This window comes from Vicia villosa, unplaced genomic scaffold (assembly GCF_029867415.1).
Source record: "Vicia villosa cultivar HV-30 ecotype Madison, WI unplaced genomic scaffold, Vvil1.0 ctg.000659F_1_1, whole genome shotgun sequence".
Lineage (NCBI taxonomy): Eukaryota > Viridiplantae > Streptophyta > Magnoliopsida > Fabales > Fabaceae > Vicia > Vicia villosa.
The window spans coordinates 137,437-165,248 of NW_026705294.1; the positions used below are offsets into that span (position 1 = coordinate 137,437).

General features: G+C 37.2%; 1 pseudogene; it reads right to left on the reverse strand.

The window, feature by feature from the left end:
• Window positions 1-1,696: 1,696 nt before the first annotated feature.
• Window positions 1,697-16,170, reverse strand: LOC131630220 (F-box/kelch-repeat protein At3g23880-like; annotated as a pseudogene).
• Between the last annotated feature and the right edge of the window lie 11,642 nt (window positions 16,171-27,812).

The following is a 27,812-nucleotide window of genomic DNA, read 5'->3' on the forward strand; positions in this document are numbered from 1 at the left end:
CAAGTGCATATGATATTGTATGCGTCGATTTGACGAGGTTTGGACTATGTGAGACTTTCTTTCCACTTCATAGTCGACCGCCGTTGGACGCGTCGGGCCGAATCATATGCATCGGGTATCTACGATCGCGGCACTTTGTCCAAGTGTTTTTGAAACCGGGGTGTCCTATACCGGCTACTTGTTGTCAATGGACGGCACATCGTTCAAATGAGGCGGAGACTTGGCCGGATCCGTTCGTTGCGAGGATGGCGGAGTTTGAAGAAATGATGAGCCAAGAGCGCGAGCAAAATAGAGAGCGTTCGAAGAACGTGCCTATTTTCGACTTAGGATCCACCGATTGGTTCGGTGAATTTTAGTTTGTTCCGGATCGTTTTTTGTTTGTAACGATCATTTTTTGTATGTATTGTTGTTTATCATGTAAAATCGGACCGATTCAATACATATATAATATAAGTATGTTTTATGTCATCAATGTCTAATTTATGTCTATTTTGAATTCCTTTGGTATTGTTTACACAAAACACTAAGCAATCAACAAAATGCAAAATTTAAGTCTGTTTCTGCATAATTCGGAAATGAACTTCCGAAATATACATGTCTGGAGCCTATTTTCGGAAGTTCATTTCCGAAATGTCCCCTGAGGCAGGATAAGGTTTGTTGGGCCATCAATGCTCCAATAAGTCTATAAATACCACACACTCTTCTTCATCCTCTTCACACCACAAAACACAAATGACACAAACCTACCCTCACCTAGCATTCGTCTACTTTGAAACCGGCTACCCGATGCCGTTCCAATTTCGCTTCTCGCGCGACACGCCGCTTGCGGAATTGATACCGTCGCTCAACACGCTTTTGCGCTATCCCGAGAATCGAAAGGTTGTCAAGCTCGAGTACCGCTCTCCATCGCTTAACGACGAGGGAGACATTAAGTTCACACCTTTTCAGATCAAGAACGACGAAGACTTAGCGGTTATGTGGACAACGTTCGACCGATTTTCTTCGAAAGGCCCGATCGAGTTGGACGCCAAACTTCAAAGATCGGCGGACGACGTTATCAAAATGTTGACTCATCCCCACCTACCCGTGTTCAACAATATGTAACTTTGATTTTCAGTAATATTATCGTTGTAATCTTCACCCGATTAAATAAAGCGAATCGTTGTTATTTTTCATTTTGCTTCTGTCCAGACATAACTTCAGAAGTGCATTTCCGAATTCCATCATGGGGGGTGCGCTCGGATATGAACTTCCGAAACACCACATTTTCTGAAAATTTAACTTTATTTCGGAGATGCATCTCCGAAATCAATATTTTATATTAAAAAAAACACTTTTTCGGAAGTTCATTTCCGAAAACACCTTTTTCAAGAAAAAAAGTACCGTTTCGGAAATGAACTTCCGAAACAAGGGGTAGTCTGGTAAATTCACTAAGGGTGGGCAAGAAGGTTAGGAGGTGGCTAAAGAAATTCTCTCAAATAAAGCCATCTTCGTATTTAAAATAAATACCATTATTTGATTCGATACAATCAAACTGTTACCATAGCCAATACATAAATAATCATAATATTTTAACAATACAATCAAATCAAAGTCATCATAAGAAATTGATCACACAACTCTTAATATAGCAATAGATAGCATAAATGTATTAACCCAATTTCAAACAAGTAAATCATTGTAAAGGAACCTACTTTCAACAATACCAAACCAGACTTCCAACATAATCCTTTGCACTGTACTGCCAATAATTTTGCATTCCTTCAACTCTATTATCCCTACAAATACAATTATAGATGAGTGCTTGGAATTTGTAAGTGAGTAATAGTGTACCATTCTTCTCCGAATGACATATTGGCATCAAATGATATAAGTGATCAGCTATTTGAAGGCTATGAGAACTAATTTTAAATAATCGAGTCCAAATGCCTTCAACTCCAAATTCCTTCATTTGCCATACAATAAAATGAGTTTGTTTGAAATCATAAGAAAAACAAAGACAATCATTTAACACACTTAGATTTGGATTGATAATTGGCACTTCATCGAAACCTTGAGGGGGTAGAAATTGCGTATGTGTCTCTGTTCTGAAATCAAATGAAATAATTTGCCATTTATCAGTGTAATTATGAATTGCCAACCAATTGAAACTACCACGCAAATTAACAACATTCGTCATGAAATCAAGATCAAGATCTAAAGGAGAATTTTGCATATTTCTCCAAACATTATTGCCCAAACTAAACACTCTTACATGTGTATTATTATTTTCAAAATAGACCACCTTATAAGTGTCTGTTGAATCATGGTAACCAAATGTGAAATGATTAGGGAAACATAGGCAATTTAGACCAAAATACCCTAATTTTTCGGATATTATCCTTGTGGCGGGATTCCAAAAACAAAGATACCATTCCTTATAACCATTGGCGGAAGAATCACCTAACAAGCAGAGCAGACCATTGCAGGAACCAACTATATAGAAGCAGTCCTTATCATTCAATTGATGGTGAGGATCTCTGGGAAGATTGATAGCGATTGGAGGATTCTTCAACAAAGGAAAAGCTGTGAAGGATACATCCCAAGGAAGAAGATACAAGTGTGAAGTCCGCATTTCGTTCAGATCGATTAAGGTGTCGTTTGACAAAGGTGGAATCAGAGATGAGTGACTTCCATGACTTACTGACACATCTCAGTTGCAGGAGTGTTTTGACAGGGAGAAAGGAAAGCACTTCCACAACAAGTTCTTCCGGGAGGAATACCGGCAAAATGGTGACATGTTGGAAGGAAGGAGATTCATGTGAGAGTAGAAAATTTGGAGCTAAAAAGTGGAATCCTAATTACAGTGTTAGTCACGTTGATTTACTTATAGTACTGATGTATTTTTTGGGAACAACTACTATAGCATTGTTTCATACTTCATTTTTTTTTTAAATAATATTTTCTTTCGTTTTATGACTGAGTTTATATTTAAAATGATAAAAAAATTCATTTATTTGAATTTAATATTTAAAAATATATATTATACTGAATGTATTTTTCAATTAATAAATTTTGGAAAAAATCTTATAGTAAGATATTTATTAAAACTGAATTTTTTAATAAAATCAAATTGTGTATAGAAGTTTAATACTAAAATAAATCATTACTTTTAATAGATTAATATATAATATATCATATCAGAGTATAGAATTTTAATATTAAAATACTATAAGTTTTTTTTGGACAGAAAAATACTAAAAGTTATAAAAATATTCTTATGGTATAATTTCAATGACAGACCATGATTGTTGAAATTATTTTGTTGAACGATTTTCATATGATATTATGTCGAATTTGTGCTTGTTCCCGAGACTTTGAGAGAGATACACTCTCAAAACCTAAACTCCAATCTCTAGATCAATCCATTTGCTAAGGTTTATTGTTCATATAAACGTGTATCGTAAATCATATATCTGTTTAGATTTCCCTATCATTCTCAGATTTCTATGTATTTCCTTAGGAATTTAAAATGTTGAATACTCACCGTCCTCTTCGACAAGATTATTTTGTTGTATTATATTTCTTGTTTTATAAATAAATATGAAAAGGTTAATCAAAATTTTGAACTATTAGGAATGAACCAAAGATACAAGACAAATTTAACCAGCGTTTATAAAGATTTTTCAATAGTTCAGAATATTTACTTTTGCACTGAAAATCACCCAATCAAAAGACCAAACTCTAGAGAGGTTTAAATTCAAACTACCATTTTAAATTGTTTGGCTTAGGGTCGTTAACAAGGATAAACACAACTAATTGTCACTTTAATTGCTTTATATGCAAACATAGATATTTCAGTCACAATAATCAAACCACAAAATTAATCCATGAATTTATGCATGATCCATCAAGTCATATAGAAAAAAAGAGATTCATATCAAAACGAATAGTATTAAAGCTCAATCAAGCTTGAAGTTATGAAGTTTAATAAGCAATTACAGTATGTAAGAATACACTGTAATATTGTAACACCTTTCTGTTTTCATCTACGAATTGCATACTGAGTTATGGCTTTCATTTATGAGCCTTTCAATTTCTAACATTCACATTATATTAGTGCTTGCAGCCACAAAAACAACATTTTAGCATCCTAGAATAACAAGAATGACATCATATTATAGAGACAAAGCCGTCTTTGAAGACGTGCAAGATCGTCTACTTACATGATCCAAAATTTGACATAGTTAAATTGTGGTTAAATAAAGGCTCGTAAAATTATTTTTAACGATTAAACTATAGCAAAATAAAGACCTTATTTGTTTTTCAACTAAATTGTGACTAACCTATAAAGAGCCTCTGAAAACTTAAGAAGTCCCTCGTTATTTTTTTTTTAGTAAACAAGATAACATATACCGGTGAACTAAGGGTTCACCAACCTGTTTACAAAAGGGGGGCACGAGCCAGAGCAAGGAAAAAATACAAACCAATTGACATTATGATAAGAACCGGATCGGATCTTTGACAAAATCATAATAAGAAAAATTGGGATGAGTATTTTCTCCACAAAAAGACCACCTCTACACAAAAGCTTTGATGTTCCAAACAACATTATCAAAGCTCCAAATCTATTCCCTAAAACAAACCCCATTCCTACTTATCCATAAAGCCCAAGAAATTGCTAACCAAATAATATCTACCTTCCGATCTAAAACTTTCTTAGATATACAAAAGGAATGTCATTCCATAAAACTTGAATGGCTCTCTTCCTCAACTAACCCCTCTTTACCTATCCACACCGCTATGTCCCTCCAAATATTCTTTACAAAAGAACAAGAAAAGAAAGAATGATCCCGATTCTCCGGATCAATCTTACAAAAAGAGCACAAGGAAGCATCAAAAGATAGCGGAATACCTCTAATCGCGAGGAGATCTTTTGTAGGGAGCCTATTAGCAAGAAGCCTCCATCCAAACGCCTTAATCTTGAAAGGAACATCCGCTTTCCAAACCAAATTCTTTGCTTCATTATGTCTACCAATCGGACCAAGCGGAATGCGGTAATAAGCATACTTCTCATAACAACACGCTGTTAGCTGAAGATTTCGTTTTGGAAGAATATCCTTCGAAGGTTTGAAATTCGAAGGAAGATGGTTACTGATGACCATCTTTGAGATCAAAAATGGCTACTGATGGCCATGTTCGAGAATGATGGTTTAAGTTAGGACGGAGACAGTTAGCACTGAAGCTAAATTCGAAAAGAATCATCTTTGAGGACTTAAACGTTTTTACGAAATATGTAAAGTACTAAAGCTTAGCGTATTTTCGTGGCATTCTCGATTCTGATTACGTTGCCACGCGTCGAAAGAGGATTCATGCGGGAAGATTTGAATTTCGAAGTAGTTTATATAACTGCACAAAGACAGATGGCATCCCAAGGATTCTCGTAAGTAACGTGGCATCAGATTAGTGTAGGACCGTTAGGGTCGAAATTAGTATAAATAAGGGTCTTAGTATTAGGATTCCGTGTGTTCATTTTGTACAAATCACTCACATATCGCTCAAGTATCAAGTGTTAAGAGAACGAGTTTCGCTGAGAAATGTACGTATGACACCAACACCATTTTAAATACATTTGTATCTTTCTTTATTCAAGTCTCTTTTGATATTACTGCATTTCGTTTACTTTTTGTCATTTACGTTCCTGCACTCTTTATCTTCATTTTACTTAGTTTCGAAGAATTTACGTTTCCACACTTTAAGATTCTTGCACTTTACAGTTTTGTCTTATATTTCGTCTTTATCTTACCCTTCGCTGATGTTATATTTATGTGTATAACAAGGTGATTGCTAATCTTTATTTCTTTGATTAAGTATTTCTTATTTCGAGACAAGCCAATCATAGACATAATTCGAACTATCATGAATAACAACCTTTTTGACTATGTCCTAGGATCAATCTAGTCGATCCTGCGAGTAACCAAATCATATTTATTATAGTTTGGAAGACTAGCGATTGTTTACCAGAAATCACCGTAAACAAATTGGCACGCCCAGTGGGGCAGTGTCAAACAGATTGTTTTAATTGATTGTTTTGTTTTGTCTAGAAAATATCAAGACCTTGTATGAACCTTAGGAACGGTAAATTAACCAACAGTGCACAACCGATTCCTAAACGAAGGTACAACAAGAAAATGGTCAATGTGGCCAATGGAGGGGGAAATCAAGATCCCCCACAAGGGTCAGGAACAGTAGCGGCAAATTCTACGCACGTTTCGACTTCTACTCAAGAGGTGCAGGCTATAACGGTTTCGACAGGATCTGAACCCATAGGTAGTTCCCAGAAGGCACCCGAAAATACTACAGGGACAACAGGGACTATACCAGTTTCGAGTTCGACCACCGCGCCTCCATTCATTAGCGCAAGCGAGATACCATCCTTCTCGACAAACGCTACAAATCAGATGTTTACCCTAAGACCCCCGTCTGCCTCTGAGATGTGGAGATCCAATTTCCAATACGGAATGCCACATTCCTACCTGACAGGATTAGGAGGAGCGGGGCCTACATACACTACAACTAACCCAACAGCGTTTTCGCCTAATGTTGGTTCGATAGGTCGAAGCGCACAGAATACTGGCTTCTCTGCCCAAGTACCCCCTTTTACCACAAGTATTCAAGCAGCATTTCGACAGGAAATGGATGCAAGTAACCATGATATGCTAGGAACTCTTGCTAAAGAATTGGGCTCCATCTTGAATCCGTTAGCAACAAACATTGCTAGGTGTCGCACGCTCGCGAAAAAAAGGAACAGAGTCGCCACCAATATATTTATCCCATAAGGGAAAGGAATATCAGGAAACCTAGCAAGGGAAGGAACAGGGTCTTGCAACCAGAGAATCTAGGTACGGGAGTCGGTTACGCAAGGGGAAGATATTAGCACCCCTCGCGCCCATCGTACTCGATGGTATCCACCTATGTTTGTTTCTATCTAAAGGGTGTGTACTTTGTCTATGTCTACATGCGAATGAATGCAAAATGTAGGGAAAATAAAGAATTGTACTCGCACGGGCCCTACCCCACTGCCTACGTATCCTTTTCAGGAATCAGAGTTACCGTAGCTCGGCTCATACATTTTTTTTTTGTTTTTGTGTTTTTTAGTTGGGCGGGGTTAACGTTCGCGCTCTCGCATAAGGGATCGACCTACGATGCGTACGAGCGGAAATAACATTGCCCTTAAGAAAAAGAGATGAGAGAGAGATTTTGAGTGTTTCGAGGAAATCCCTTAAGCAAGGGAAACTCGAGTTACTCTTTGGTTGGTGTTTTTTAGATTGGGAACTTACGCTCGAATGGTTCCCTTAAGCAAGGGAGATCCAAGCACTCGAATGATTCCCTTAAGCAAGGGAGATTCAAGCTTCCATTTCTTATTTAATGATTTTCACTTTTTTATTAATTTTTTTAAGTGTTTTCTTTGTATTTTTTAAAAGGATTTTATTTTGATATTTATTAGATGTTTTAATGTTGTAAAAGAAAAAGAATGAGAATGGGGAGACTAGCCTAATTTCTAAGCCTAATTGTTATTGTTTATGTACAAAGGGAGTCTAAATCTTAAGTTATGTGAGTATCTACAAAATAGGCCAAAAATATGGCAAAAAACAAGTAACAAAATCACACAACAATTATACAAAAAAAAAGCATGGAAATGATACAAAGCATATAGAAAACGGTTCAAGTACTAGTGCAAAATTAACCTAAAAATACTACTATTATTATGAGTTTTTAATGAGAAAATTCTAAGACTAAAATTAATCCTAAAAGTGGCCTAAAAATCTAACAAGTTTTATCGATTTTTAATGTCAACAATTACCTAAAATCTACTTAGGGAATTATGGTTTTCATTGTTTTATCAAAAGAAAGTTAATAACCAAAAACTATGTCAATACCTAAAATCTAATAGGAAAAAAATGTGATCAGGGGGGTGCATTGGTGGAAGGGTGGTGCAATAGAAGTAAGGGCGCAGGGCCCAGGCTGGTGGCCCAAAGTGCTATTTTTGTTCAGCATTTCTCATGTCAAAAACTAAGTAAAACATGGGCTGGGGGTGTAAGTAGTGGCAATTTCGCTGCAGGCCCAAAACATTGATTCAGATTTTTATTCCAGATTTATTTCGTTTTCAATAACAAAAAGAATAAAATTAAATTAAGCAAAGAAACGATGAAACGGTGCGTTTCATGTATATGGGATTAGGGTTAGTGTTATGACGATTGGGCTTTTCACTCTCTGAATTCGTCTCCCTCACTTCAACAAAAAACGGCGACGACGCCTTCACTCCCTCCGATCGATTCTCGCCGCCGCTAACCAAATCAGACGGAGCACACGCTCTTTCTCGCATCTCTCATCTCCGATTCAAAACCTCCCCTTTCCGATTTGAACTTCTGTCTCACTCTCACTTCCGATCTGACTCATCTCTCCGTTCATCTCCGCCATTGAAGAATAAAGACGCAAAAACTCGGACGTAACAAGCTCATAATATCGCACAGATGATAATGATTGAAAACGCAAACGAGTTCAAGGCATACCTGGAAAGAAGATCGCAAGCGAAAGAGTAGAAGAGGTTCTAGATGCTCAGGTACGAATTGTCTTGATCCCGTTCGCAATTTCTTTTTCTTCTTCTTCTACAATCTTCCTTCTCGGTTTGTTCCTTTGCGCACGTTGAGATTAGAGTGAAGTGTTGAGAATCAGTGAGGCTTGAAGGATTGAGAGTTGCGGAGATATGGAAGCATGAGATTGATGATCGAAGGTGTGATGGAGGTTTTGCTCGACTAAAGGAGTTTCAGAGGTTGAAACTCCAACAATGGTGATGATGAGCTTTAGTGAAGGCGAGGGAGAGAGAGAATCGAGAAGAGAATGAGGAGAATGGGAGTGGAATGAAGGTGAATTGATGGTGGATTGTGGGTGGTTCTGCAGAGAAAAAAGTGGTGAAAATGGCGTGGAGATGATGAAGATTATGGAGAAGGTGAAGTGAGTATGGAGAAAGTGGCGTAGGGTTTGAATTATGGAGGGAGATTGATTCATATAGAGTTCATGAGAGGATGTGAGCCATTGGATTAGGGGGAGTTTGTTATGAGATTAAGGGTGAGGATTGAGAGGTTAGTTACATTCTGTTTTGGGTGTTTTTTCTGTTATGGAAGTTGGTTGTGAATCTGTTAGGTTAGTTATATGGTGAAATGAATTAGTTTTGACAGTTAGTGAAATAGAGAGATTGAGGGAGTTAGTTAAATTCTATTGTGGGTGTTTCAAAGATAGTTATAGGAGTTATTGTATACTAGGTTGTTAGAGTTTGGGAAATTCTGTTATAGGCAGTTAGAAAAGGTTAGAAAAATCAGTTAGATGGTAATTAGACTTAGAATCTGTTAGGGAAATTAGAAACAGTTAGTTAGGGGTTGGCTCTGAGTTTTACACTGAAAGTTAGGTGGTTAAGAAAGGTATAAAAGTGGTTAAAATTCTATTTTTTCCTGTTATGCTATTGTGAAGTAAAGTCCTGCTAGCTCAATTAAACGGCCTGAACTGTATTGAACTTGCAATGATGTTGCCCTGCTTTGAATTTTGCTACTGCATGTTTCTCACTTGGATATATGACTGAAGCTTTGTGACTTACGTTTTGCGTGCTGATGCCATTCTCTCTTGCAGGTTGATGGTTATTAGTGAGCTTGATGAAGTTGTTTAGAGTGGACATAACTTGTTTATCATTTGGATTGTATTTGCGATGGCAACACTGAATCTATGTGAAAACTGATTGGAATTATGAAGTATTTTTGACGCAGGTTATGAGTAGTTGAAAATGCATTGGATTGAATCTGTGATCATGGAACAGTTTCTGGATGTTTGTATTGACTTGTGGTTTAATGATGCAGGTCTGTTGAATTTGTTTATGATCACTTCAGAGCCTTCTTCCATCATGCTAACATTTGGGGCTGATTCGGATGCATCAGTATCGTCGCGGCCAAAAAGATCAGATGTCGTCATGATATGCCAGGTCCTTCTATTAACACAAACATTCTGAATTGTTATTGGATTCTGCCATGAACCAATACAGCGGGAGTTGTTCGCGGGTGAGTGTTTATATTGGTGTACACCTCAGAATTGAATGTATGTATGGTGTGATGAATTTATGTGTGAACTGGACTGGTATATGCTGTTAGAATGAAGTTGTTAGGGATTAGTCAAAACTTGGGTAATTATCCGTTCATGTGGTTTATTAGGTTCGGATTGTGCAACAGCTTATTGTTTTTTGATTGAATCTAAATATATGAATTTGAATTAATAGGATGGTGGCTAGTGAATTGAAGGTTAGCAAAAGAAGGTTAATTGAGAGTTTGAATAGTGTTAAGGTGCTGTTGATTTTTGGTTGCTTTGAATATGTTATGTAGGTGAATTTCTATGTTAGAAATGTTAGGAATTGTCTATTAGTGTGAGCTTGTGGGAATTGGTTCAGTATGAATAGCTTAGGGTATTGGAATGCTGATAATAGACTTGGAATGAATTGCATACTCTGAATGAGTTGACTCATGTATGTGCAGTAGCTATGAATAAATGGAATTGGAATTTGGTAAATGGTGGACTAATATGGATTGGTGTTATGCAGGTTTGAAAAGTGTATTGAACTGGTTTTTGGTTTTGAAGTGCAGGGATATGATGAACTTAAAAGGAACACTTGAGAGATTCATCACCCAAAGGAGATCCTACTTGGTCCTTCCCTGTTCTGAGGCAGCAGCACTTCCATTTATATATATTTTTTGATGTAATTTCAGTTTTTTTCTCTTTCCAATGTACATGTACTTGGATGAACCCTGGATGTAATTTGGCCTTGAGAATGTATTATATTTGAAACATGTAGTGAGACTTGAGCTTGTACCATGTAATGTTCCTTTTCTTCAGAATGAATCTTGACTTTGGTGTCATTTACTTCTCTCAATGCATGAACACTAAAAAAGAATTGCACTTTAATCTTCAAATTGACTGTTGACCCAATATCTTGCAATAGAAGAAGCGAACTTTGACCAATGGTTTGTTATACAAATAATCCAATATTCCAACTTCAAATGATTGTAAGAATCACATGACTCAAATTTCAAATGAGGATGAGACCCAATGGGGCCCTAAGGTTGGAATGTACCGCCCTAAAGTCACATAAACCTGACAAACGAATCCATGCTTGGGAAATAAATTTCAATTCAGTGAGACTCTTGACTACCACAAGATTAGGGAAATAAACCCTTATAACTGGAAACCGTCTGAACACATGCCTTTCAAAAGACTAAGCCAACCACAATCCTAAGTGTAGAATACCCTTTCTGAGGAAATAAATAACCTTGTGCCAAAACCTATGCGAGTCTTCAATTTGCTCCATGATTATTGATCCCATGCTTTTAGATGTTTTAGTTAATGAATGAATGCATGATATGTTAGATGACCTAATGGAGAGTATGTACGTGAATGGGAAGTATAAGCCAATTAGAAATAAAGGGGTAGGACAAATTTGGGGTATGACAGCTGCCCCTATTTAATCGTCTTAAACCTGAAGGTGAGATTGGCGCTAGCCTTTCGAACATTCGAGGTAGAAGAAGATTAAATATCAAAGTACCAGAAATTTGTCCTAAAGAGAATATGGTGTAAATGTTATCCTTATTTTTTGTTTTGGAATCTGCTGGGGAAAGAGAAAATCTTTTATTTTTTGGTGGAGAAATATACAGTGAATAATTGCAGCTGAATGGTGATAACCTGTAACGTAGCCAAAGTGTCAATACAAGGTTCTCGATGGAAATGATTAATGTGAAAGTGATTGGAAGAGAAATAGGTTTGACAGAAAGGTAAGGTAACATAGACGAATGTTTGAAGAGAGATACAGACGAGTATCGAAAGAAAATACAAACGAGTACCAGAGGAATGACACAGACGAGTATCGAAAGGAAATACATACGAATACCAAAGGAATGACACATACGAGCATCAAAAGAAGATACAGACGAGTACCAAAGTGTTGCACCCTAAATTTTGCCCCGACTTTTTATTTGAATTATTTATATTTTGTATTCTTTTTTTATCTCAAAAAATTCAAAAAAATATATGTAGTGATCTTATACATTCATTTGCATCATTCTCATTCAAAAAAAAATTGGAAAAAATATATACATACATTCATTACATGCATTTTATTTGATGTTTATAGTTAGTATAATTTTTATTCACTTTTCACTAATCTTTAGTGATTTTATAATTTTAATCTAGATTCAATTTAGACTTTAAGTTGAATTTCTATTAAAATTAAAATCAATTTGGTATCTTTTTATTTTTTGTTATTTTGTTTCATTTCTTTTTTATAGGTGCAAATAAAAGGACTCATTTGGGTCCAAGTTCTATCAAGAGTCAAATTCTAGGCCCATGTACGACTGTTGAGGTCCAAGTTCCATGATTAAGTCACAAAGCTCATTATTTTTGACAAAGCAAAAGGCTGCTAGATAATCAGACCATGAAGAAAATTTGAGTTGGACCACACAACAAAGGGATTCTACGCCAGTTTTGCAAAAGAGGTATAAACATCAGTATGCATACTACAACGATATACTCATCTAGAAGTTCACATAAGACAAGAAAAATATCTTCAATTTCCTCACCACCTTTCACGTGAAATTCCCACAAAAATGCAAAAACAAACTTTCTGCCACCTCTCCATTTTCTCCTCACGCGTTTTGATTCATTCCGGAAAAAGTGGATCTAAAATTCTTCAGACATTCCTCACCAATTCCCCTCAATTTCCTATCCTACCCTCACCTCACACTCTCTATATAACAAGCCATTCACCACACTGACAAGGGAGGAAGAAAAAGTATTGTCACGCTGCCAAAATCACTCTAGAAATCTTCCTCCAAAACCTCTTTCAACAGAAAACTGAACCTAAATAACCTTTCCTAACATCACCGATCTTCTCGGCTCTTCCTTGTTCACATCACAAATCCATCGTAAACCTTCATTACATCATCACCAACTCTCCATGATTCTGCAAAATCTGTAACCTCCAAACTTCACAAATATCACTTCAAATCCTTCATCCAACACCAATCCGTTGACACACATCAGTGAACAAATCATGTAACTCACGTTCAATATACCTTCATCACCATCACACCAAACCAGATCATAACACATCACACATCCCCGTCTCAACACCAGAGGAGCTTCTTCATCGTTTCAGCTCGACTTCAAACGGATCGAAGCAGCTCACAACTATTTCTGCCGATTCAATGCAGATCGCGTCAACAACAACTTCGCATCTCAGATCGTCACCATCATCGGAGCCAATAGCAGATCTCACAACACCGAAATCAACATCATCGTGATTCTCATCAAATCGATCCTCAACGCAGCATCAACATCCGCATCGACGCAAACGCAACAACAACAAAGCGTGGCTCATTTGAATTAAATCGGTAACCACTTCATTCAATTCCATTTTCCATTGACTGTGAACCATGCTACGTGCTCATTAATTTCATGTAGTTGTATGTTTTTTTGTGTGAAACCTGTGTTATTTGATTTCGTTTGAGTGATCGAGATGAGAGTTTTGTAGAAATGAGAGGCGGATGTTGTTGTTGTTTCATGAACAAAAAGCAGAGATGAGAGAATAAGAACAGAGTTGTGTTAATTGTGATGAGAGTTTGAGTTTATCGTTGAGAAAATTTCAATGGAAGAATTATAGGAGGGCCGGTTCATTTTAATTTCTAGGGTTTGATTGGGTTTGGTTTAAAAGCAAGCTTCGACTGGATTTTAACATATTTAGGCCCAATACGTTTTTGTTTTACACCCCATTTGATCCATGAAACCTCTCTCTTTGCTGATTGTGAAACGGTTTTGGGCTAGCTCCTGAATTCAAGAGCCCAGCGAATTACTACTCTGCACACCCTATTAGACCCACACTCCTTTAGCTGAACTTTATGTTTGATTTTGGGCTTTCTGTTTGGATCAGCCCACTGTCCTGCTACTACACCCGTGTTTGCACTTTTCACCCCTCCTGGACAGACTTTAGGTTTCCCTTGGGCCTGCTACTAAGCCCGATTCATTTAAAATTTGCACCCCATGTTTTTACTGTTTCCAGCCCATTTTATTTGTTTGTTTAGTTTTATATAGTTTCCTTTGAATATTTGTTTTTTTAATATTAAAAGTACAAAAATATGTGTTAGAATTTAGATTAATTATATTTTATTTTTCATATTAAAAATACCAAAAACATGTTTAGAATTAGATTTTATTTTCTATATTAAAAATGCTAAAATATGTTTGTTTAATTTTAATTTCCTTTTAGATTTATTATGTTTAGTTTTATATTTTCTTAATTAATCTTGGTTATTAATTGTTAATATTTTTTTTTTGTCATTTACTCATACATCATTATATATATCCGTTGCTAATGTTTTCTTGACTTTTGTGAGGTACTACTATCATTGAGACATTGAACTTTATTGTGGACATTTATAACTCATTTTAATTTTTGTATATATTATCCTTTTATTTTCCGCTTTAATATTTCGATTGGGTTGTAATAATTAGTAGTTAATTTTCATCCCCATTCGGTTAAGTGTGTAATCCCCATCCCCGAGGCCTTGTAATAATTTTACCGCTTTCCTTTACCGCTTTATTTTATTATTGCTTGCATGCTTTTAACCGTTTTTCAAAATAAAAGAATCTTAGGTCCTTAGCCGTTTTCTACCATAAGTCGATTGCACTTCACGCATCGCCATCAACCGTACTTACACATGCACACTTGCACGTACACTCTTATTTTACCTCTTTCATGCTCATCCACTTTATGCTTGAACTTGTATGCTTGTTTGTATGGATTTTACCCGTATGAGCTTGTATGTTTTTATTTACTTCTTTCCATCTTTTTAAATAAAATGTTCACCCCCGCATTACTTGGTCCATATACCAAGCTCCCAACCAACTCTTTGTAAGTCGAGTGTCTTGCGCACCGCCATCGACCTGTTTTTCAAAACTCTTTTTTATAATAAAACATTGACTTTTTGTCATGTGTTCTTCTTTAAACTCTTTTGTGCACTTGCACTCCTTTTCCTTTAAAACTGTTTTCAATAAAATCCTTTTTCGAAACTTTTGAGCAGAACTACAAATGCTCTGACTTCTCCATTGCACTTAGGAGGTATGTAGGCACAAGACACAACGTCTTGCCGAGCAAACTTTTTGTAAATAATCTTTTTCTTTTGTAAATAACTTTTTCTTTTCTTATTTCTTTCTTTTTTTTAGCAAACAAAACCGCTTTAACTTTCAAACACAGATTCTCAAAAGGTTCCTGTGGAGTACCACAGATGTGAGGGGTGCTAACACCTTCCTCTTACATAACCAACCCCCGTATCCAGATTTTCTCTTTGTGGTTTTTTCGAGTTTTTTCCCTTTCCTCCTTTTGGAATTAAAAAAGTTCGGTGGCGACTCTTGCTTTTTAACGATTTAAGTTAACCAATGACTTAAACTCAAAATTTTTGCCGCTACAGAAAAGTGGCGACTCTGCTGGGGACTTTCTTAAGTGGGTTTAGCCTATTTTGTTTATCTGTGTGTTTATGTTATTGCTTATTGTTTGCTTTTTCTTTTTGTATAAATCTTATTTTGTATATATTCTTATCTGTTTATGTTGTTACTTGGGTGATACCTTGTGATATGAGATAAAGTTCTAACCCGGACTTTTGTGAGTAACTTGAGATAGGAGGTGGTAAGACCAATAGTTGCATGTCAGGAGCGATCCTTAACATGAGCATCATATGGTGGAACCCCAATCAGTGGAGGCCTCATGGAAGGTAGTAGATGTTGTTACGAGCTATCGTAAGAACGCTATTATTTTCAATAGTGAGTGTCCGTAGAAGCTGAATGACCTAGAACCCTTTTAACCCATCTAAGCCTTTTTTAGGATGTAGCGCAGAAACAAGTTCAAGTACCAATTTGTTCTTGTTGTCATGCGATGCTACGCTCAGACGAGGTCTTTTTAGGAATATTATTGGTGCCCATGAGCAATTATGTGTGCTGGTAGTATCCGATAGAAGATTGAAAACTCTGGGAACCTTTGTAGAACCCGTTTGGCAGGTACAAAATTCCCTAGTACATACCTTTGTGGGTTGTTCTTAATCTTGACTCCATGCTCGTGACTTTGAACCTTGTTTGTGTGACCCTGTGAGACCTTGATTATGATGGATACATAAACCATGCATTCGTTTGATTTCCAAGGAACTCATAGGTCTTTCTTTGTAAACATCATAAGTTTCATCAAACTCAATGGATCTTGGGTGTTGATAGGGTAAAAACTTTAATCCACCAAAATGGATGATTGATCTTGATGATAACTTGATCAATGCTTTGATCCAATTTAGGATTTATTTCCTTCATGCTTTGATGTTTACAAATTAATAACTTGAATTCTTTGAAAATCAAACAACATTGCATTTGCATTGCATCATTTGCATACTTCATGCATTTATCCAGGTTGTCCAGAACACTTATCCTTGTCTGTCTCCATCTTCAGAGTTGTCTGTCTACCGTCAAGCTGATTCCTCCGCACAAGTACGGAACTAGAGCGGCTGTTAGACAAAGAATGGCAGACCAAGAGAAACATAACATGGAAGTTAGAATGGAAATTGATGAGTTGAAATCAGGCATGATTAAGCTTACCGAGATGATGCAAGTGTTGATGGCTAGGACTGATCCACCTCAAAGGACTGTTATTTCTGAAGTCTCCACTGCTGTTGCTGATCCTTTACAGGTTCAAAAGCCACCTTCTACTTGGCCAGAATTTGGGTTACCTGAGAATTTCTCTCCAACATATGTTAATGCTTCTATGATGGGTCAAACTTCGAGGCAGATATTCCAACCTCCGGTCTTTTCTGAACCTCCACCTGTTGTTCATACTACTGCTCAAGCTGTTCCAGCTCGTTATGACAATCCTCTCTATGATTACCGTTCTGTTGGTTCTCGAAGTGTTAGTCAAGGAGATTGTGGTGAAGTTGAAGAAGTCCGTGAGCAATATCAGGCATTGGAAAAGAGGCTAAGAGCTATGGAAGGAAGCAATCTCTTTAGTGTGAATGCTGATAATATGGGTCTTGTTTCAAATCTTGTCATGCCGTCCAAGTTCAAAGTTCCCGAGTTTGAGAAGTACAAGGGGCATACTTGTCCAAGGAGTCATTTGACCATGTACTACAGAAAGATGACTGCTTACACCAACAACCAGAATTTGCTCATTCATTGCTTTCAAGACAGTTTAAGTGGTGCTTCGTTGAAGTGGTACATGAGTTTGGAAAAGGGTTGTGTTCAGAATTTCCAAGATTTAGCTGATGCGTTCATGAAACAGTACAAGTATAATCTGGATATGGCACCTGATCGTCGTCAACTTCAGAATATGGCTCAGAAGGAAAAGGAATCTTTCAAGGAATATGCTCAACGTTGGAGAGAATTGGCTTCCCAAGTTGAACCACCTTTGTCTGAGAAGGAATTAACTAGCTTGTTCATGGATACCCTTTCTCCTTTCTTTTGGGAGAAGATGATTGGAAGTGTGTCTTCAAACTTCACTGATTTGGTAACAATTGGTCAAAGGCTAGAAGAAGGAATCAGGAAAGGAAAAGTGTCTGTTGCTGTTGATTCTTCAAAGAAACCTTTTGGGGGCTTCCAAAAGAAGAAAGAGAATGAGACTAATGCTGTGTTGAATGATAGAAGAAGACCTCGTCATAGACCTCAGAATGGTGATCAGCCATATGTAGCTGCTGTCGCTCCTGTGCGACTTCAAGCTCCTCAACCTCAGGTTGCCAACCAGAATCAGAATCGCGATAGGACCCACTTCGATCCTATTCCTATGACTTACACTGAACTATATCCCGCGCTGGTCCGAAAAGGTTTGGTCACAACAAGACCCATGCCTCCTCCTCGAAACCCTCCCTCAATAGGATTTCGGCCTGATCTTCATTGTGAGTTTCATCAGGGTGGTGCTGGCCATGATTTAGAACATTGTTATGCTTTGAAGACCTTGGTGCAAGAGTTGGTTAGATCAAAGATGCTATCTTTCAGGGATATGGGTCCTAACGTTGTCACTAATCCTTTGCCAGATCAAAGTGGCTGAAGACAAGTCAAAGCCAGATGGTCTCCTAAAGCCAAGTGTTTCAGACAGGATAGCTCATCCTTGTTGCTGATTAATCACTAGGCCTTTGTTTCTTTACTGTTTGCATTTCCTTCATTGTATTGTTTGCTTTCAAACTTTTTTTGTTCCTGAATGTTAACTTTAATGAAATGAGCATTGCATATTTTGAATTCATTCACATCTACTACTATGTTTATGCCTTCTTTTACAAAATTTTCTTCCATTTGCTTTCTCTATCAAACTGGTGTTTTATGCAAAGATTGGAGGGAGAATGATGACAATGAAATACCCAAGTTGTTGACTTGTATGCTTTCAAATAAACTTTGCTGATGATGTACAGGCATTGCTTCAATTCCCAAACACTGGAGAAATAAGGAAGTTAATCCCTTGTCAACCCCTTTGAGCCTTCGAAGTAGGAGTTTCTTTTTGTACAAAAAAACCCGCATTTTTAACCTGGGGCAGGGTAGTTCTCAGTTAATTTGGCTGTGCATTCTATTTTAAGAGAATCATTCAATACACCTTTCAACAAAGGTTTTAATCGCAAGCGTTCCTCTGCACACATCAAAGAAGTGTTGGATATGTCAATCAAAAGCCAATGATGGTTCATCAATCAATAAGCAAGGCAGTCACTATCTTTAAAAAAAAATGTAAAAAAAAAAAAAAATAGAATCAAAGAAAAGCCTGCTAAGTCAAAACCAAAAATATGACTTAGGCAAAAATAAGGGCATCCCGCTGACTGTAAGTGCAAAAATAAACAGTTCAGGCAAAAGTTAGGGATATCAAAAGAAAAGGATGAAAAAAAGAGAAGTCAATAAAATTCCTAAACAACAAAATGTTGTGACTATGAAAAGGAAGAAGTGATTGTCATCTCAATAGTTCTCTTTGCTTGTGAACTATCATCATTATCAAAGGTGCAAATCCAGAAGTCTCTTAGAATCTAAATGCATAGTTTGAATTAACTGAGCTTAGGATTGGAGATCATCACGAAGATGGGGTGGGTACAATCAAATTTTGAGCCTTATATCCTTTGTTTCTAAAACCGTGAACCTGACCACGTTACAACCTTTAAAAGACCTAATTGAAGCAAGGTTTGTTTGAAAGCATACTACAACAAGGTTGCGTAACCTGACTCCCATGAGATTTGCCAATCATTTGTTTTGATACCATGCCTTTGCTTTATCTTTCACTTTGAATGTCTTAACCCTTTTGTGTTTTTACCAGTGATTCCATTTTTCTTTACATCAATAACATCATTCCAATAATGACTTTGATTTCAAAAATATGCTTTGAGCATTGCATTAAAATTACCATTCTTGAATGAACATTTTATTTGCAAGTAAGCACTCATCTTTCAGGAATTTCAAACAGTCGAGAAACTTGATCAGTGATCCTATCAGGGGCACGTTACTTCAAGATCCTGTTGTTCAGATGTTCAGACTATCCTCTCAAGACTTATACTGGGCAAGCCATCCCAACATGTATTTCAAGAATTGAAGCCATGATCAGTTCATCCCCAGTACAATTCAACTGAAGCCATGATCAGTTAACTTGCAACAATTAGTCAATCAGGGGCAATCTTCTTCATCAATCCCCAAGCAGTTTATCAGTCCTTCCCAAAAGGATCATCAGTTTGATACAGTTACCAGTGTAATAGGAGTGTGTTTAAGCATCTTCTTCCCAAGCAGAGTTGGAAGAGTTCCCGTATTGAGGAATCAGAGTTCCAATCTTGCCTCACAAAAGAGTCTACCTCAGTTGTCACAAACAATTGTATTGCATTTATCATTCGTCATGCATAGAAAGATTCAACATCATGCATTGAAACAAAATTCATGCTCATTTACACTCTCCGAGGTCCTGTTGCTATCAACATCTTCACCTTGAGATCAAAGTCCAACCTACTTGGCACCTATCCAAAACAAATACTTGTTTGTCTTCGCCGTCTAGTGCTATTCCTAGATGTCTTTTCCTTCTTTCTTTCAGTGCCATTCCTGAAAGATGGTTTCTCACTTTATTCAGTGTCGTTCCTGGATATTGTGATTCCTTACCCCATTCAGTGCCATTCCTGAGTGTTGTGATTCTTATTTCTTTCAGTGCCATTCCTGAAAGATGTTTCTCACTTTATTCAGTGCCGTTCCTGGATATTGTGATTCCTTACCCCATTCAGTGCCATTCCTGAGTGTTGTGATTCTTATTTCTTTCAGTGCCATTCCTGAAAGATGTTTCTCACTTTATTCAGTGCCATTCCTGGATATTGTGATCTCTTACCTCAACCTTCAGTGCCCTTCCTGAGTGCTGTAATTCCTCTTTCTTTCAGTGTCATTCCTGAAAGATGTTTCTCACTTTGTTCAGTGCCGTTCCTGGATATCGTGATTTTCTCACCTCATTTAGTGCCATTCCTGAATGTTGTGATTCCCTTTTACTTCTTTCAGTGCCATTCTTGAAAGACTTGTTTCACTTTATCCAGTGCCATTCCTGGATATCATTTTCTCACTTCATTCAATGCTATTCTCGGATGTTGTGATCTTCACTTTATTCAAAGCTATTCCTGAATATCGTGATCCTTTGAAGTCCAGTTTTATTCCTAGTTGACGCATACCTTTTCCCCATCTGTTTCTTTCATTCAAGTCTATTACTCATTCTTTTTGTGTATTCCCCTACGGAGTTCTTGCTTCCTTTTCCAAGTTTCTCCATCAACAGTTTGTCTTTTGTGGCGCTATATTCCCCACAGAGATTCGAGTTGGTCTCATATCATACAAAAACAAAAAAGAGTCCCTGCATTCATAGCATAACATATCATCGCATCAAGGGGCAAAATTCAGGTTTTAAGTATTTAATTACCTTCTGCCAATGATATCTTGATGACTAAGTCATTCAAGTTACCTGGCTAAAGATAATTAAATAGGGGCATCTGTTGCACCCTAAATTTTGCCCCGACTTTTTATTTAAATTATTTATATTTTGTATTCTTTTTTTATCTCAAAAAATTCAAAAAAATATATGTAGTGATCTTATACATTCATTTGCATCATTCTCATTCAAAAAAAAATTGGAAAAAATATATACATACATTCATTACATGCATTTTATTTGATGTTTATAGTTAGTATAATTTTTATTCACTTTTCACTAATCTTTAGTGATTTTATAATTTTAATCTAGATTCAATTTAGACTTTAAGTTGAATTTCTATTAAAATTAAAATCAATTTGGTATCTTTTTATTTTTTGTTATTTTGTTTCATTTCTTTTTTATAGGTGCAAATAAAAGGACTCATTTGGGTCCAAGTTCTATCAAGAGTCAAATTCTAGGCCCATGTACGACTGTTGAGGTCCAAGTTCCATGATTAAGTCACAAAGCTCATTATTTTTGACAAAGCAAAAGGCTGCTAGATAATCAGACCATGAAGAAAATTTGAGTTGGACCACACAACAAAGGGATTCTACGCCAGTTTTGCAAAAGAGGTATAAACATCAGTATGCATACTACAACGATATACTCATCTAGAAGTTCACATAAGACAAGAAAAATATCTTCAATTTCCTCACCACCTTTCACGTGAAATTCCCACAAAAATGCAAAAACAAACTTTCTGCCACCTCTCCATTTTCTCCTCACGCGTTTTGATTCATTCCGGAAAAAGTGGATCTAAAATTCTTCAGACATTCCTCACCAATTCCCCTCAATTTCCTATCCTACCCTCACCTCACACTCTCTATATAACAAGCCATTCACCACACTGACAAGGGAGGAAGAAAAAGTATTGTCACGCTGCCAAAATCACTCTAGAAATCTTCCTCCAAAACCTCTTTCAACAGAAAACTGAACCTAAATAACCTTTCCTAACATCACTGATCTTCTCGGCTCTTCCTTGTTCACATCACAAATCCATCGTAAACCTTCATTACATCATCACCAACTCTCCATGATTCTGCAAAATCTGTAACCTCCAAACTTCACAAATATCACTTCAAATCCTTCATCCAACACCAATCCGTTGACACACATCAGTGAACAAATCATGTAACTCACGTTCAATATACCTTCATCACCATCACACCAAACCAGATCATAACACATCACACATCCCCGTCTCAACACCAGAGGAGCTTCTTCATCGTTTCAGCTCGACTTCAAACGGATCGAAGCAGCTCACAACTATTTCTGCCGATTCAATGCAGATCGCGTCAACAACAACTTCGCATCTCAGATCGTCACCATCATCGGAGCCAATAGCAGATCTCACAACACCGAAATCAACATCATCGTGATTCTCATCAAATCGATCCTCAACGCAGCATCAACATCCGCATCGACGCAAACGCAACAACAACAAAGCGTGGCTCATTTGAATTAAATCGGTAACCACTTCATTCAATTCCATTTTCCATTGACTGTGAACCATGCTACGTGCTCATTAATTTCATGTAGTTGTATGTTTTTTTGTGTGAAACCTGTGTTATTTGATTTCGTTTGAGTGATCGAGATGAGAGTTTTGTAGAAATGAGAGGCGGATGTTGTTGTTGTTTCATGAACAAAAAGCAGAGATGAGAGAATAAGAACAGAGTTGTGTTAATTGTGATGAGAGTTTGAGTTTATCGTTGAGAAAATTTCAATGGAAGAATTATAGGAGGGCCGGTTCATTTTAATTTCTAGGGTTTGATTGGGTTTGGTTTAAAAGCAAGCTTCGACTGGATTTTAACATATTTAGGCCCAATACGTTTTTGTTTTACACCCCATTTGATCCATGAAACCTCTCTCTTTGCTGATTGTGAAACGGTTTGGGCTAGCTCCTGAATTCAAGAGCCCAGCGAATTACTACTCTGCACACCCTATTAGACCCACACTCCTTTAGCTGAACTTTATGTTTGATTTTGGGCTTTCTGTTTGGATCAGCCCACTGTCCTGCTACTACACCCGTGTTTGCACTTTTCACCCCTCCTGGACAGACTTTAGGTTTCCCTTGGGCCTGCTACTAAGCCCGATTCATTTAAAATTTGCACCCCATGTTTTTACTGTTTCCAGCCCATTTTATTTGTTTGTTTAGTTTTATATAGTTTCCTTTGAATATTTGTTTTTTTAATATTAAAAGTACAAAAATATGTGTTAGAATTTAGATTAATTAGATTTTATTTTTCATATTAAAAATACCAAAAACATGTTTAGAATTAGATTTTATTTTCTATATTAAAAATGCTAAAATATGTTTGTTTAATTTTAATTTCCTTTTAGATTTATTATGTTTAGTTTTATATTTTCTTAATTAATCTTGGTTATTAATTGTTAATATTTTTTTTTTTTGTCATTTACTCATACATCATTATATATATCCGTTGCTAATGTTTTCTTGACTTTTGTGAGGTACTACTATCATTGAGACATTGAACTTTATTGTGGACATTTATAACTCATTTTAATTTTTGTATATATTATCCTTTTATTTTCCGCTTTAATATTTCGATTGGGTTGTAATAATTAGTAGTTAATTTTCATCCCCATTCGGTTAAGTGTGTAATCCCCATCCCCGAGGCCTTGTAATAATTTTACCGCTTTCCTTTACCGCTTTATTTTATTATTGCTTGCATGCTTTTAACCGTTTTTCAAAATAAAAGAATCTTAGGTCCTTAGCCGTTTTCTACCATAAGTCGATTGCACTTCACGCATCGCCATCAACCGTACTTACACATGCACACTTGCACGTACACTCTTATTTTACCTCTTTCATGCTCATCCACTTTATGCTTGAACTTGTATGCTTGTTTGTATGGATTTTACCCGTATGAGCTTGTATGTTTTTATTTACTTCTTTCCATCTTTTTAAATAAAATGTTCACCCCCGCATTACTTGGTCCATATCCCAAGCTCCCAACCAACTCTTTGTAAGTCGAGTGTCTTGCGCACCGCCATCGACCTGTTTTTCAAAACTCTTTTTTATAATAAAACATTGACTTTTTGTCATGTGTTCTTCTTTAAACTCTTTTGTGCACTTGCACTCCTTTTCCTTTAAAACTGTTTTCAATAAAATCCTTTTTCGAAACTTTTGAGCAGAACTACAAATGCTCTGACTTCTCCATTGCACTTAGGAGGTATGTAGGCACAAGACACAACGTCTTGCCGAGCAAACTTTTTGTAAATAATCTTTTTCTTTTGTAAATAACTTTTTCTTTTCTTATTTCTTTCTTTTTTTTAGCAAACAAAACCGCTTTAACTTTCAAACACAGATTCTCAAAAGGTTCCTGTGGAGTACCACAGATGTGAGGGGTGCTAACACCTTCCTCTTACATAACCAACCCCCGTATCCAGATTTTCTCTTTGTGGTTTTTTCGAGTTTTTTCCCTTTCCTCCTTTTGGAATTAAAAAAGTTCGGTGGCGACTCTTGCTTTTTAACGATTTAAGTTAACCAATGACTTAAACTCAAAATTTTTGCCGCTACACAAAGGAATGACACATACGAGCATCAAAAGAAGATACAGACGAGTACCAAAGGAATGACACATACGAGCATCGGAAGAAGATACAGACGAGTACCAAAAGAATGAAACATACGAGCATCGGAAGAAGATACAGACGAGTACCAAAAGAATGACACATACGAGCATCGACAGAAGATACAGACGAGTACCAAAAGAATGACACATACGAGCATCGAAAGAAGATACAGACGAGTACCAAAGGAATGACACATACGAGTGTTGGAAGAAGATACAGACGAGTACCAAAAGAATGACACATACGAGCATCGGAAGAAGATACAGACGAGTACCAAAGGAATGACACATACGAGCATCGAAAGAAGATACAGACGAGTACCGAAGGAATGACACATACGAGTGTTTGACTCAATACAGACAAGTATCGAAGGAATGACACAGACGAGTGTTTGAGAAGCTTGGTAGATGGACTTACTGGGGATTGGGATTTAGTCTTGAAATGATTTGCCAGGACGGAAGGCAAAGGATACACAACACGGGGGTTGGATCTAAAAGTTTGCCCGTACGAGGGAAAGGGACCACGGAGACTAGTGACGACTAGACTCGACCCAAAAGAGTAGTACATACTGAAGAATCCCAGGATATCGATGCTTGCGAAGCATAAGAACTACATTAATCCCTCAGGCCAAAAGGCGGGGTATAATCTTGTAAGAGTGGCAATCATTCGAATTGCCACACACCAAGTATGGTTATCCAAACGATTGAAAAATGAGATGGGTTGAATGCTCACCCTCATTCGCACTCTATTTTGCACGCAACATACGGGAAATAACCATGACAAGACTAGAGACGACTAGACTCGACAAGAAGATGATAGTAACCACTGGGGATTACGAAAATATCGATGCTTACGAAGCATAAGAACTACATTAATCCCTCAGGCCAAAAGGCGAGGTGTAACACTTCGGAGCGGCAATCGTTCGAATTGCCACACACCAAGTATGGTTATTCAAACGATTGAAAAATGAGATGGGTTGAATTCCCACCCTCATTCACGCTCTAATCTGCACGTAGCACATGGGAAATAACCTCGGAGACAACGATTCTGACGAAGAAAGACATTGTGTCCGATCCATACTGGAGAGAAAAAACGAGACTTCTTCTGGGGATTGAGGACACCAAGTATCGGCACCGCGGCTGGAGGAGATTTGTAATGTAGTAGCAAATATCAATCGGAGTTTATAAGGACAAATTTTTTTTATGTGGGGGAGTATCGTTGTCTTGATTGAGTGCTGGTTTGTATTATCTGGCTTATGCCCTGTATGCATGTATGAATTTTTCTATGGCGTAATGATCCGCTTTGACGGATATGCTACGCTTTTGAGGATGCAATGTTATATGCAGTGAACACTATATGTAGGATGCCAAATAAAGGCATTAGTGAGGTAAACACCAGGGAGAATACCCTTGGCGTTAAGGACCATGTAGAGGTGCCAAAAGATATTGGACTTTGACTTGTAAGAGCACACTCTTGTTGTTGCCTTCCAGAACATAGAATGACTTCGGACTTCTCACCATGTGCCACTGCTTGGAATATTTTCAACTTGAGGAGATTCCCTCAATTCACCATGTTGGGGATTATCCGAATAAGGGCACCAGGTTGGATAAATGGAACAACTCTCAGGAGAAATAAACTCCTGTGCTTGGGGAGAGACCAAATTTCTAGGAGAAATAAACTCCTATGGTCATGGAGCGACAAAAAACTCAGAATTGTGCCCCAAGCTTCGTGACTTATGGAGGAATTTGCCCCAAATGATCCTAGGAGAGATTTACCAAATCTCGACGTAACTGCCCCAGATTGGTTGAACTTAAGAGAGATTCCTCGACGTGATTGCCCCAAATATGCTGAATTTGAGAGGTCAAACCTCGATTCAATTGCCCCTGATTAGGTACATCTTACTAGAATCCTCAAGGCTTTCTTTGTTTTGGAGTCAAACAAACATGGGAACAACTTTACCATGCTCAATAGAGTCTTCAAACTCTTCCCCTCAGGGTAATCAAAGACAGCATTAACTGTTCATGCCCCACGAAGTTTTCAGGCAACTTGCCCCTTGGTAATCAGTCTTATGAAATGATTGGATTTTCACTCCACGGAGTTCTTAAGTCTTGCTACTGTGACATGGTCAAGCTCTTTACCGATTCCCATCCTTGACAATTTCCTTGATGTTAAGCAAATATTTTGCATGCAAAAGAAGTCTAATTCTAAGAATGATAATTCTAATGCAAAGCCTATGTTAGTCTTGAAGTTTTAAAACTTTTTATGAAATGAGGTTGCGACCTCTTGTGACTGAATCACTAGCTGACACAACCTCGATTTTTGCATATGGAAAACAAAGAAAACGTACGATACCAACATGGATATGAGTTTCACTTCATTGGGAATCAGTTAAACGCTATCTCATAGGAGTGCGCTTTCAAAATAACCCTACTTCAATTAGGACTTTTAAGGGCTGTAACTTGGTCGGGTTCACGGTTTTCAGGAAACAAAGGATTCTTAGGCTCAAAATTATTTGGTACCCACCCCCTTCGTGATGTTCTCCATTCCTAGGTTCAATTAACTCGACATGAGTGTTCATCCCTCACAAGGAATTTTGAGATGGTTGAAGAATCAATGAGGTTTTTCGGACATGGCAGTCACTCAGTTTCTTATTCTTTTGATTCATTATCACACGACTTTGTTCTTGTTTGGCAATTTCATCATCTTTTTTCTCACGCTTCTTTTGTCATTTTTCTTCCTTTTTCTTCTTATTATATTTTTTTCCATTTTTTTCTTATTTTTAACAAGCCGTGTGACCTCGCATTATCTTTGATTCGTTGGAGGTGATTGCGACTGCCTCGCTCCTTTGATTTGATGAAGGAATACCATTGTGGTATCGTCATCTCTTGATCTCTTGATGGAATAAGGATAATCATTGCGGTTTCGACATTCCTCAACCTTTTGAAGGATAACCATTGTTGTATCCTTAGATGCATACCCTTTTGGTGAGTTTTGAACACTCGATCAAGTTAAGTGAGCACTACCCTTTCCCAAGGTCAAAATAAGGGTTTTAATGATTTAGAAAAGAACTCCTACTTCAAGGCTCAAAGGGGTTGACGAGGGTCTATCTCCCTTATATCTCCGGTGTTTGAGGATTTGAAATAATGCCTGTACATCCTCAGTAGGGTTTTAT